Source organism: Carassius auratus, chromosome 14 (assembly GCF_003368295.1).
Source record: "Carassius auratus strain Wakin chromosome 14, ASM336829v1, whole genome shotgun sequence".
NCBI classification, from domain to species: Eukaryota; Metazoa; Chordata; class Actinopteri; order Cypriniformes; family Cyprinidae; genus Carassius; species Carassius auratus.
This window is the reverse complement of record NC_039256.1, coordinates 8,769,774-8,780,556: the sequence shown is the minus strand read 5'-3', so window position 1 is coordinate 8,780,556 and position 10,783 is coordinate 8,769,774. Positions and strand designations below refer to the sequence as shown.

The following is a 10,783-nucleotide window of genomic DNA, read 5'->3' as shown; positions in this document are numbered from 1 at the left end:
TCTCATTGCCTCAATGCTTTGGCATAAAATGATGGTTGTGGATCCACCAGTGATTTTAATCCAAGAAATTCAAAAGAGACTTGTTAATTTTTTTTTTTGGTCTGGTCAGCACTGGCTGAGAGCTGCTGTCCTCTATCTTCCTGTTCAAGAAGGGGGACAGGGACTGATAGACATTCGAGCTAGGCTGACAGTTTTTCGACTGCAGGCTATTCAGCACCTACTATATCACCAGCAGCATGGATGGATGGAACTAACATGTGCTCTTCTACGCAAGGCTGGACGAATGGGTTTAGATGAACAGCTTTTCACCATGACTCTAAAGAGAACTTCTCTAGGTGGACCTAACTCATTTTACCTCAATATAATGGATTTATGGCAATGGTTTTCTGTTTCAAGAGAGTGGTCAAAACCTGGTCCGTGGTTGTTTAAGGGGCCGTTCACATTTCGCGTCTTTTGCACACGCAAGTTCGTCATTTCCAATGTAGGCGCGTCATGCGCGCTCATAATGTAAGCGACGCGGTCGCGACGCGGTGCGACGCGCCCATTTTTTCCAGGCGCATCCGCACCGCATCGAGTTAAAAACATCTCAACTTTTCAGCATGACGCAAGCGCATGTGACAAGAACCAACCAATCAGCTTCATCCTTTCCCGTAACAACGTTGAAAACTCAGCCAAGATGAAGGAACAGCTGTTCATAGCTGTATATGGATTGGCATTTTGAAATAAATTTAGTAGCAGAGCTACTTAGAGCAATTTTTTTGTGGTGCAAATCCATTTATCCTTTGCTGAAATTTCCGCGTCTTCATGGAGAGAGCACATACTAGTTGCTAAGCAAAGGCAGATGCCTCAGGAGCGCTTCTGTCCGAGCGCTTTGGAAAGAAGGACAAAGCGGTGCACCTAGCGTTTTCCACGCGTTTTTAGGCGCGATATGTGAACGGCCCCTATCGAATCTATTTTTTTCAATCCTCTTTTTCCTGCTGAGATTCTGAACTCTGACACCATAAGGTCAAACTTGTTGGCTGCTGGAATATCTATGTTTCGGGATCTAAGGATACGAGATGGGTGGATTGAAGCTGAAGAACTTGCTCGAAAAGTGGGTTTCAGGTCTGTGCGTCTCGCTAAACGAGTGCTAGAAGATCTAGAAGCTGAACTTCCTGTTTCAGCTAAAGAATTTCTCAAAGAGACTTGTGCAGGAGAGGACACAGAGCCATTCACTTTTCCTGAATTTGACTTTTCGATGAAAAGGGATTATCAAGAGGAAGATCCGGTAAAATTGTTGTCTTTGAATACTCCAGAAATGGGGTTGTTCAATGATTTATCAAAAATAACTTTATATACAGCATGTGTTAAAACTATGAACTATCAAGATCTTAAAGACCAAACAGAAAGCAAATGGACTTTAGTGTTGGGGTCAGACTCTTTCCCGAAAGGTAGCTAGCGGGCCCTGTACAAAAATCCAACTGAAAAGAGAGTGGGAGATCTGCAGTGGAGAATTGTACATGGAGTTTAGCCACAAACAGACACATAGCACGACTGAATCCTCCCAGCAGGCACACAACGTCATATGACGTTAATATTAGATTAGATTTAGGTCGCGACGTCAGGTAACCAAAATTCAATGTCAAGCCAACGTCTAATGACAACGTTAAATTGACGTCCAAGACCAACATCATCTGACGATGATATTAGGTTGTTTTTAGGTTGTGTTATAAAATAACCAAAATCCAACGTCTAGCCAACGTCTCAAGCCAACGTCACATTGACATCGAATACTGATATTTAGTCGTCAGGTATGGCAACCAAAATCCAACGTTACCTAGACGTCATAATGGCAACGTCCAAACAACGTCAAATTAAAACATCATTTGACGTTGATCTGTAGTTAGTTTTGGTTGTGGCATTAACTAACCTAAACCCAACGTCGAGCCAACGTCTCAAGCCAACGTCACATTGACATCAAATACTGATATTAAGTCGTCAGGTATGGCAACCAAAATCCAACGTTTTCTAGACGTCCTAATGGCAACGTCCAAACAACGTCAAATTAAAACATCATTTGACGTTGATCTGTAGTTAGTTTTGGTTGTGGCATTAACTAACCAAAATCCAACGTTGAGCCAACGTCTCAAGCCAATGTCACACTGACATCAAAAACTGATGTTTAGTCATCAGGTATGGCAACCATAATCCAACGTTTTCTAGACGTCATAATGGCAACGTCCAAACAACGTCAAATTAAAACATCATTTGACGTTGATCTGTAGTTAGTTTTAGGTTGTGGCATTAACTAACCAAAATCCAACGTCGAGCCAACGTCTCAAGCCAACGTCACATTGACATCAAAAACTGATATTAAGTCATCAGGTATGGCAACCAAAATCCAACGTTTTCTAGACGTCCTAATGGCAACGTCCAAACAACGTCAATTTAAAACATCATTTGACGTTGATCTGTAGTTAGTTTTGGTTGTGGCATTAACTAACCAAAATCCAACGTCGAGCCAACGTCTCAATCCAATGTCACACTGACATCAAAAACTGATGTTTAGTCGTCAGGTATGGCAACCATAATCCAACGTTTTCTAGACGTCATAATGGCAACGTCCAAACAACGTCAAATTAAAACATCATTTGACGTTGATCTGTAGTTAGTTTTAGGTTGTGGCATTAACTAACCAAAATCCAACGTCGAGCCAACGTCTCAAGCCAATGTCACACTGACATCAAATACTGATCTTAAGTCGTCAGGTATGGCAACCAAAATCCAACGTTTTCTAGACGTCATAACGGCAACGTCGAAACAACGTCAAATTAAAACATCATTTGACGTTGATCTGTAGTTATTTTTAGGTTGTGGCATTAACTAACCAAAATCCAACGTCGAGCCAACGTCTCAAGCCAACGTCACACTGACATCAAATACTGATATTAAGATGTCAGGTATGGCAACCAAAATCCAACGTTATCTAGACGTCATAATGGCAACGTCCAAACAACGTCAAATTAAAACATAATTTGACGTTGATCTGTAGTTTTTTTTTAGGTTGTGGCATTAACTAACCTAAACCCAACGTCGAGCCAACGTCTCAAGCCAACGTCACATTGACATCAAATACTGATGTTTAGTCGTCAGGTATGGCAACCATAATCCAACGTTTTCTAGACGTCATAATGGCAACGTCCAAACAACGTCAAATTAAAACATCATTTGACGTTGATTTGTAGTTAGTTTTAGGTTGTGGCATTAACTAACCAAAATCCAACGTCGAGCCAACGTCTCAAGCCAATGTCACACTGACATCAAATACTGATCTTAAGTCGTCAGGTATGGCAACCAAAATCCAACGTTTTCTAGACGTCATAACGGCAACGTCGAAACAACGTCAAATTAAAACATCATTTGACGTTGATCTGTTGTTAGTTTTAGGTTGTGGCATTAACCAACCAAAATCCAACGCTTTTTAGACGTCATAATGGCAACATCCAAACAACGTCAAATTAAAACATCATTTGACGTTGATCTGTAGTTAGTTTTAGGTTGTGGCATTAACTAACCAAAATCCAACGTCGAGCCAACGTCTTAAGCCAATGTCACATTGACATCAAAAACTGATGTTTAGTCGTCAGGTATGGCAACCAAAATCCAACGTTTTCTAGCAGTCATAATGGCAACGTCCAAACAACGTCAAATTAAAACATCATTTGACGTTGATCTGTAGTTAGTTTTAGGTTGTGGCATTAACTAACTAAAATCCAACATCGAGCCAACGTCTCAAGCCAACGTCACACTGACATCAAATACTGATATTAAGTCGTCAGGTATGGCAACCACAATCCAAAATTTTCTAGACGTCATAATTGCAACGTCCAAACAACGTCAAATTAAAACATCATTTGACGTTGATCTGTAGTTAGTTTTAGGTTGTGGCATTAACTAACCAAAATCCAACGTCGAGCCAACGTCTCAAGCCAATGTCACACTGACATCAAATACTGATATTAAGATGTCAGGTATGGCAACCAAAATCCAACGTTTTCTAGCAGTCATAATGGCAACGTCCAAACAACGTCAAATTAAAACATCATTTGACGTTGATCTGTAGTTAGTTTTAGGTTGTGGCATTAACTAACTAAAATCCAACGTCGAGCCAACGTCTCAAGCCAACGTCACACTGACATCAAATACTGATATGAAGTCGTCAGGTATGGCAACCAAAATCCAACATTTTCTATACGTCATAATGGCAACGTCCAAACAACGTCAAATTAAAACATCATTTGACGTTGATCTGTAGTTAGTTTTAGGTTGTGGCATTAACTAACCAAAATCCAACGTCGAGCCAACGTCTCAAACCAATGTCACACTGACATCAAAAACTGATGTTTAGTCGTCTGGTATGGCAACCAAAATCCAATGTTTTCTAGACGTCATAATGGCAACGTCCAAACAACGTCAAATTAAAACATCATTTGACGTTGATCTGTAGTTAGTTTTAGGTTGTGGCATTAACTAACCAAAATCCAACGTCTAGCCAACGTCTCAAGCCAATGTCACACTGACATCAAATACTGATTTTAAGTCGTCAGGTATGGCAACCAAAATCCAACGTTTTCTAGACGTCATAATGGCAACGTCCAAACAACGTCAAGTTAAAACATCATTTGACGTGGATCTGTAGTTAGTTGTAGGTTGTGACATAAACTAACCAAAATCCAACGTCGAGCCAACGTCTCAAGCCAACGTCACACTTACATCAAATACTGATATTAAGTCGTCAGGTATGGCAACCACAATCCAAAATTTTCTAGACGTCATAATTGCAACATCCAAACAACGTCAAATTAAAACATCATTTGACGTTGATCTGTAGTTAGTTTTAGGTTGTGGCATTAACTAACCAAAATCCAACATCAAGACAATGTCTCAAGCCAACGTCAGATTGACATCAAATAATGATATTTAGTCGTCAGGTATGGCAACCAAAATCCAACGTCTACAAAGCATCATAATGGCAACGTCCAAACAACTTAAAATTAAAACATTGTTTGACTTTGATCTTTAGTTTGTTTTTAGGTTGTGTTGTGATATTAACTAACCTATACCCAACGTCAAGCCAACTTCTCAGGCCTATGTCACATTGACATCAAATACTGATATTTAGTCGTCAGGTATGGCAACCATAATCCAACGTTTTCTAGACGTCATAATGGCAACGTCCACACAACGTCCAATTAAAACATCATTTGATGTTGATCTGTAGTTAGTTTTAGGTTGTGGCATTAACTAACCAAAATCCAACGTCTAGCCAATGTCTCAAGCCAACGTCACATTGACATCAAAAACTGATATTAAGTTGTCAGGTATGGTAACCAAAATCCAACGTTTTCTAGACGTCATAATGGCAACGTCCAAACAACGTCAAATTAAAACATCATTTGACGTTGATCTGTAGTTAGTTTTAAGTTGTGGCATTAACCAACCAAAATCCAGCGTCAAGACAACGTCTCAAGCCAACGTCAGATTGACATCAAATACTGATATTTAGTCGCCAGGTATGGCAACCAAAAGTCATAATGTTAATGTCCAAACAATGTCAAATTCTAACGTCATTTGACTTTGATCTTTAGTTTGTTTTTAGGTTGTGACATTAACTAACCAAAATCCAACGTCGAGCCAACGTCTCAAGCCAACGTCAGACTGACATCAAATACTGATATTAAGTCGTCATGTATGGCAACCAATATCCAACGTTTTCTAGACGTCATAATGGCAACGTCCAAACAACGTCAAATTAAAACATCATTTGACGTTGATCTGTAGTTAGTTTTAGGTTGTGGCTTTAACTAACTAAAATCCAACGTCGAGCCAACGTCGAGCCAACGTCTCAAGCCAACGTCACACTGACATCATATACTGATATTAAGTCGTCAGGTATGGCAACCACAATCCAAAATTTTCTAGACGTCATAATTGCAACGTCCAAACAACGTCAAATTAAAACATCATTTGACGTTGATCTGTAGTTATTTTAGGTTGTGGCATTAACTAACCAAAATCCAACATCAAGACAATGTCTCAAGCCAATGTCAGATTGACATCAAGTACTGATATTTAGTCGTCAGGTATGGCAACCAAAATCCAACGTCTACAAAGCATCATAATGGCAACGTCCAAACAACTTAAAATTAAAACATCGTTTGACTTTGATCTTTAGATTGTTTTTAGGTTGTGTTGTGATATTAACCAACCTAAACCCAACGTCAAGCCAACGTCTCAGGCCAACGTCACATTGACATCAAATACTGATATTTAGTCGTCAGGTATGGCAACCATAATCCAACGTTTTCTAGACGTCATAATGGCAACGTCCACACAACGTCCAATTAAAACATCATTTGATGTTGATCTGTAGTTAGTTTTAGGTTGTGGCATTAACTAACCAAAATCCAACGTCTAGCCAATGTCTCAAGCCAACGTCACATTGACATCAAAAACTGATATTAAGTTGTCAGGTATGGTAACCAAAATCCAACGTTTTCTAGACGTCATAATGGCAACGTCCAAACAACGTCAAATTAAAATATCATTTGACGTTGATCTGTAGTTAGTTTTAAGTTGTGGCATTAACCAACCAAAATCCAGCGTCAAGACAACGTCTCAAGGCAACGTCAGATTGACAACAAATACTGATATTTAGTCGCCAGGTATGGCAACCAAAAGTCATAATGTTAATGTCCAAACAACGTCAAATTCTAACGTCATTTGACTTTGATCTTTAGTTTGTTTTTAGGTTGTGACATTAACTAACCAAAATCCAACGTCGAGCCAACGTCTCAAGCCAACGTCAGACTGACATCAAATACTGATATTAAGTCGTCATGTATGGCAACCAAAATCCAACGTTTTCTAGACGTCATAATGGCAACATCCAAACAACGTCAAATTAAAACATCATTTGACGTTGATCTGTAGTTAGTTTTAGGTTGTGGCATTAACTAACTAAAATCCAATGTCGAGCCAACGTCTCAAGCCAACGTCACACTGACATCAAATACTGATATTAAGTCGTCAGGTATGGCAACCAAAATCCAACATTTTCTAGACGTCATAATGGCAACGTCCAAACAACGTCAAATTAAAATATCATTTGACATTGATCTGTAGTTAGTTTTAAGTTGTGGCATTAACCAACCAAAATCCAGCGTCAAGACAACGTCTCAAGCCAACGTCAGATTGACAACAAATACTGATATTTAGTCGCCAGGTATGGCAACCAAAAGTCATAATGTTAATGTCCAAACAACGTCAAATTCTAACGTCATTTGACTTTGATCTTTAGTTTGTTTTTAGGTTGTGACATTAACTAACCAAAATCCAACGTCGAGCCAACGTCTAAAGCCAACGTCAGACTGACATCAAATACTGATATTAAGTCGTCATGTATGGCAACCATAATCCAACGTTTTCAAGACGTCATAATGGCAACATCCAAACAACGTCAAATTAAAAAATCATTTGACGTTGATCTGTAGTTAGTTTTAGGTTGTGGCATTAACTAACCAAAATCCAACATCAAGACAATGTCTCAAGCCAACGTCAGATTGACATCAAATACTGATATTTAGTCGTCAGGTATGGCAACCAAAATCCAACGTCTACAAAGCATCATAATGGCAACGTCCAAACAACGTAAAATTAAAACATCGTTTGACTTTGATCTTTAGTTTGTTTTTAGGTTGTGTTGTGATATTAACTAACCTAAACCCAACGTCAAGCCAACGTCTCAGGCCAACGTCACATTGACATCAAATACTGATATTTAGTCGTCAGGTATGGCAACCATAATCCAACGTTTTCTAGACGTCATAATGGCAACGTCCACACAACGTCCAATTAAAACATCATTTGATGTTGATCTGTAGTTAGTTTTAGGTTGTGGCATTAACTAACCAAAATCCAACGTCTAGCCAATGTCTCAAGCCAATGTCACATTGACATCAAAAACTGATAATAAGTTGTCAGGTATGGCAACCAAAATCCAACGTCTTCAAGACATCATAATGTTAACGTCCAAACAACATTAAACTTTGATCTTTAGTTTGTTTTTAGGTTGTGACATTAACTAACCTAAACCCAACATTGAGCCAACGTCTCAGTCCAACGTCACATTGACATCAAATACTGATATTAAGTCGGCAGGTATGGCAACCAAAAGTCATAATGTTAAAGTCCAAACAACGTCAAATTATAACGTCATTTGACTTTGATCTTTAGTTTGTTTTTAGGTTGTGACATTAACTAACCTAAACCCAACATCGAGCCAACGTCTCAGGCCAACGTCCCCAGCATCGAGCCAACGTCTCAGGCCAACGTCACATTGACATCAAATACTGATATTAAGTAGTCAGGTATGGCAACCATAATCCAATTTTTTCTAGACGTCATTATGACAACGTCCCAACAACGTCAAATTAAAACATGATTTGACGTTGATCTGTAGTTAGTTTTAGGTTGTGGCATTAACTAACCAAAATCCACCGTCGTGCCAACGTCTCAAGCCAATGTCACATTGACATCAAAAACTGATATTTAGTCGTCAGGTATGGTAACCAAAATCCAACGTTTTCTAGACGTCATAATGGCAACGTCCAAACAACGTAAATTAAAACATAATTTGACGTTGATCTGTAGTTAGTTTTAAGGTTGTGACATTAACTAACCAAAATCCACCGTCGAGCCAACATCTCAAGCCAATGTCACATTGACATCAAAAACTGATGTTTAGTCGTCAGGTATGGCAACCAAAATCCAACGTTTTCTAGGAGTCATAATGGCAACGTCCAAACAACATCAAATTAAAAACATCATTTGATGTGGATCTGTAGTTAGTTTTAGGTTGTGGCATTAACTAACCAAAATGCAACGTCGAGCCAATGTCTCAAGCCAACGTCACACTGACATCAAATACTGATATTAGGTCGTCATGTATGGCAACCAAAATCCAACGTTTTCTAGACGTCATAATGGCAACGTCCAAACAACGTCAAATTAAAAAATCATTTGACGTTGATCTGTAGTTAGTTTTAGGTTGTGGCATTAACTAACCAAAATCCAACATCAAGACAATGTCTCAAGCCAACGTCAGATTGACATCAAATACTGATATTTAGTCGTCAGGTATGGCAACCAAAATCCAACGTCTACAAAGCATCATAATGGCAACGTCCAAACAACGTAAAATTAAAAACATCGTTTGACTTTGATCTTTAGTTTGTTTTTAGGTTGTGTTGTGATATTAACTAACCTAAACCCAACGTCAAGCCAACGTCTCAGGCCAACGTCACATTGACATCAAATACTGATATTTAGTCGTCAGGTATGGCAACCATAATCCAACGTTTTCTAGACGTCATAATGGCAACGTCCACACAACGTCCAATTAAAACATCATTTGATGTTGATCTGTAGTTAGTTTTAGGTTGTGGCATTAACTAACCAAAATCCAACGTCTAGCCAATGTCTCAAGCCAACGTCACATTCACATCAAAAACTGAAAATAAGTTGTCAGGTATGGCAACCAAAATCCAACGTCTTCAAGACATCATAATGTTAACGTCCAAACAACATTAAACTTTGATCTTTAGTTTGTTTTTAGGTTGTGAAATTAACTAACCTAAACCCAACATTGAGCCAACGTCTCAGGCCAACGTCACATTGACATCAAATACTGATATTAAGTCGGCAGGTATGGCAACCAAAAGTCATAATGTTAAAGTCCAAACAACGTCAAATTATAACATCATTTGACTTTGATCTTTAGTTCGTTTTTAGGTTGTGACATTAACTAACCTAAACCCAACATCGAGCCAACGTCTCAGGCCAACGTCCCCAACATCGAGCCAGCGTCTCAGGCCAACGTCACATTGACATCAAATACTGATATTAAGTCGTCAGGTATGGCAACCATAATCCAATTTTTTCTAGACGTCATTATGACAACATCCACACAACGTCAAATTAAAACATCATTTGATGTTGATCTGTAGTTAGTTTTATGTTGTGGCATTAACCAACCAAAATCCAGCGTCAAGACAACGTCTCAAGCCAACGTCAGATTGACATCAAATACTGATATTTAGTCGCCAGGTATGGCAACCAAAAGTCATAATGTTAATGTCCAAACAACGTCAAATTCTAACATCATTTGACGTTAATCTGTAGTTAGTTTTAGGTTGTGGCATTAACTAACCAAAATCCAACGTCGAGCCAACGTCTCAAGCCAATGTCACACTGACATCAAAAACTGATGTTTAGTCGTCAGGTATGGCAAACATAATCCAACGTTTTTAGACGTCATAATGGCAACGTCCACACAACGTCAAATTAAAACATTATTGATGTTGATCTGTAGTTAGTTTTATGTTGTGGCATTAACTAACCAAAATCCACGTCGAGCCAACGTCTAAGCCAACGTCACACTGACATCAAATACTGATATTTAGTCGTCAGATATGGCAACCAAAATCCAAGCTCTTCTAGACGTCATTATGGCAATGTCCACACAACGTCAAAATTAAAACATAATTGATGTTGATATGTAGTTAGTTTTAGGTTGTGGCATTAACTAACCAAAATCCAACGTCTAGCCAATGTCTTCAAGCCAACGTCACATTGACATCAAAGACTGATGTTTAGTCGTCGGGTATGGTAACCATAATCCAATGTCTTCTAGACGTCATAATGGTAATGTCCACACAACGTCAAATTAAAACATCATTTGATG

General features: G+C 38.8%; 1 pseudogene; it reads left to right on the top strand.

The window, feature by feature from the left end:
• Window positions 1–1,033: 1,033 nt before the first annotated feature.
• Window positions 1,034–10,783, top strand: part of LOC113114352 (uncharacterized) — a 13,047-nt pseudogene continuing 3,297 nt past the window's right edge.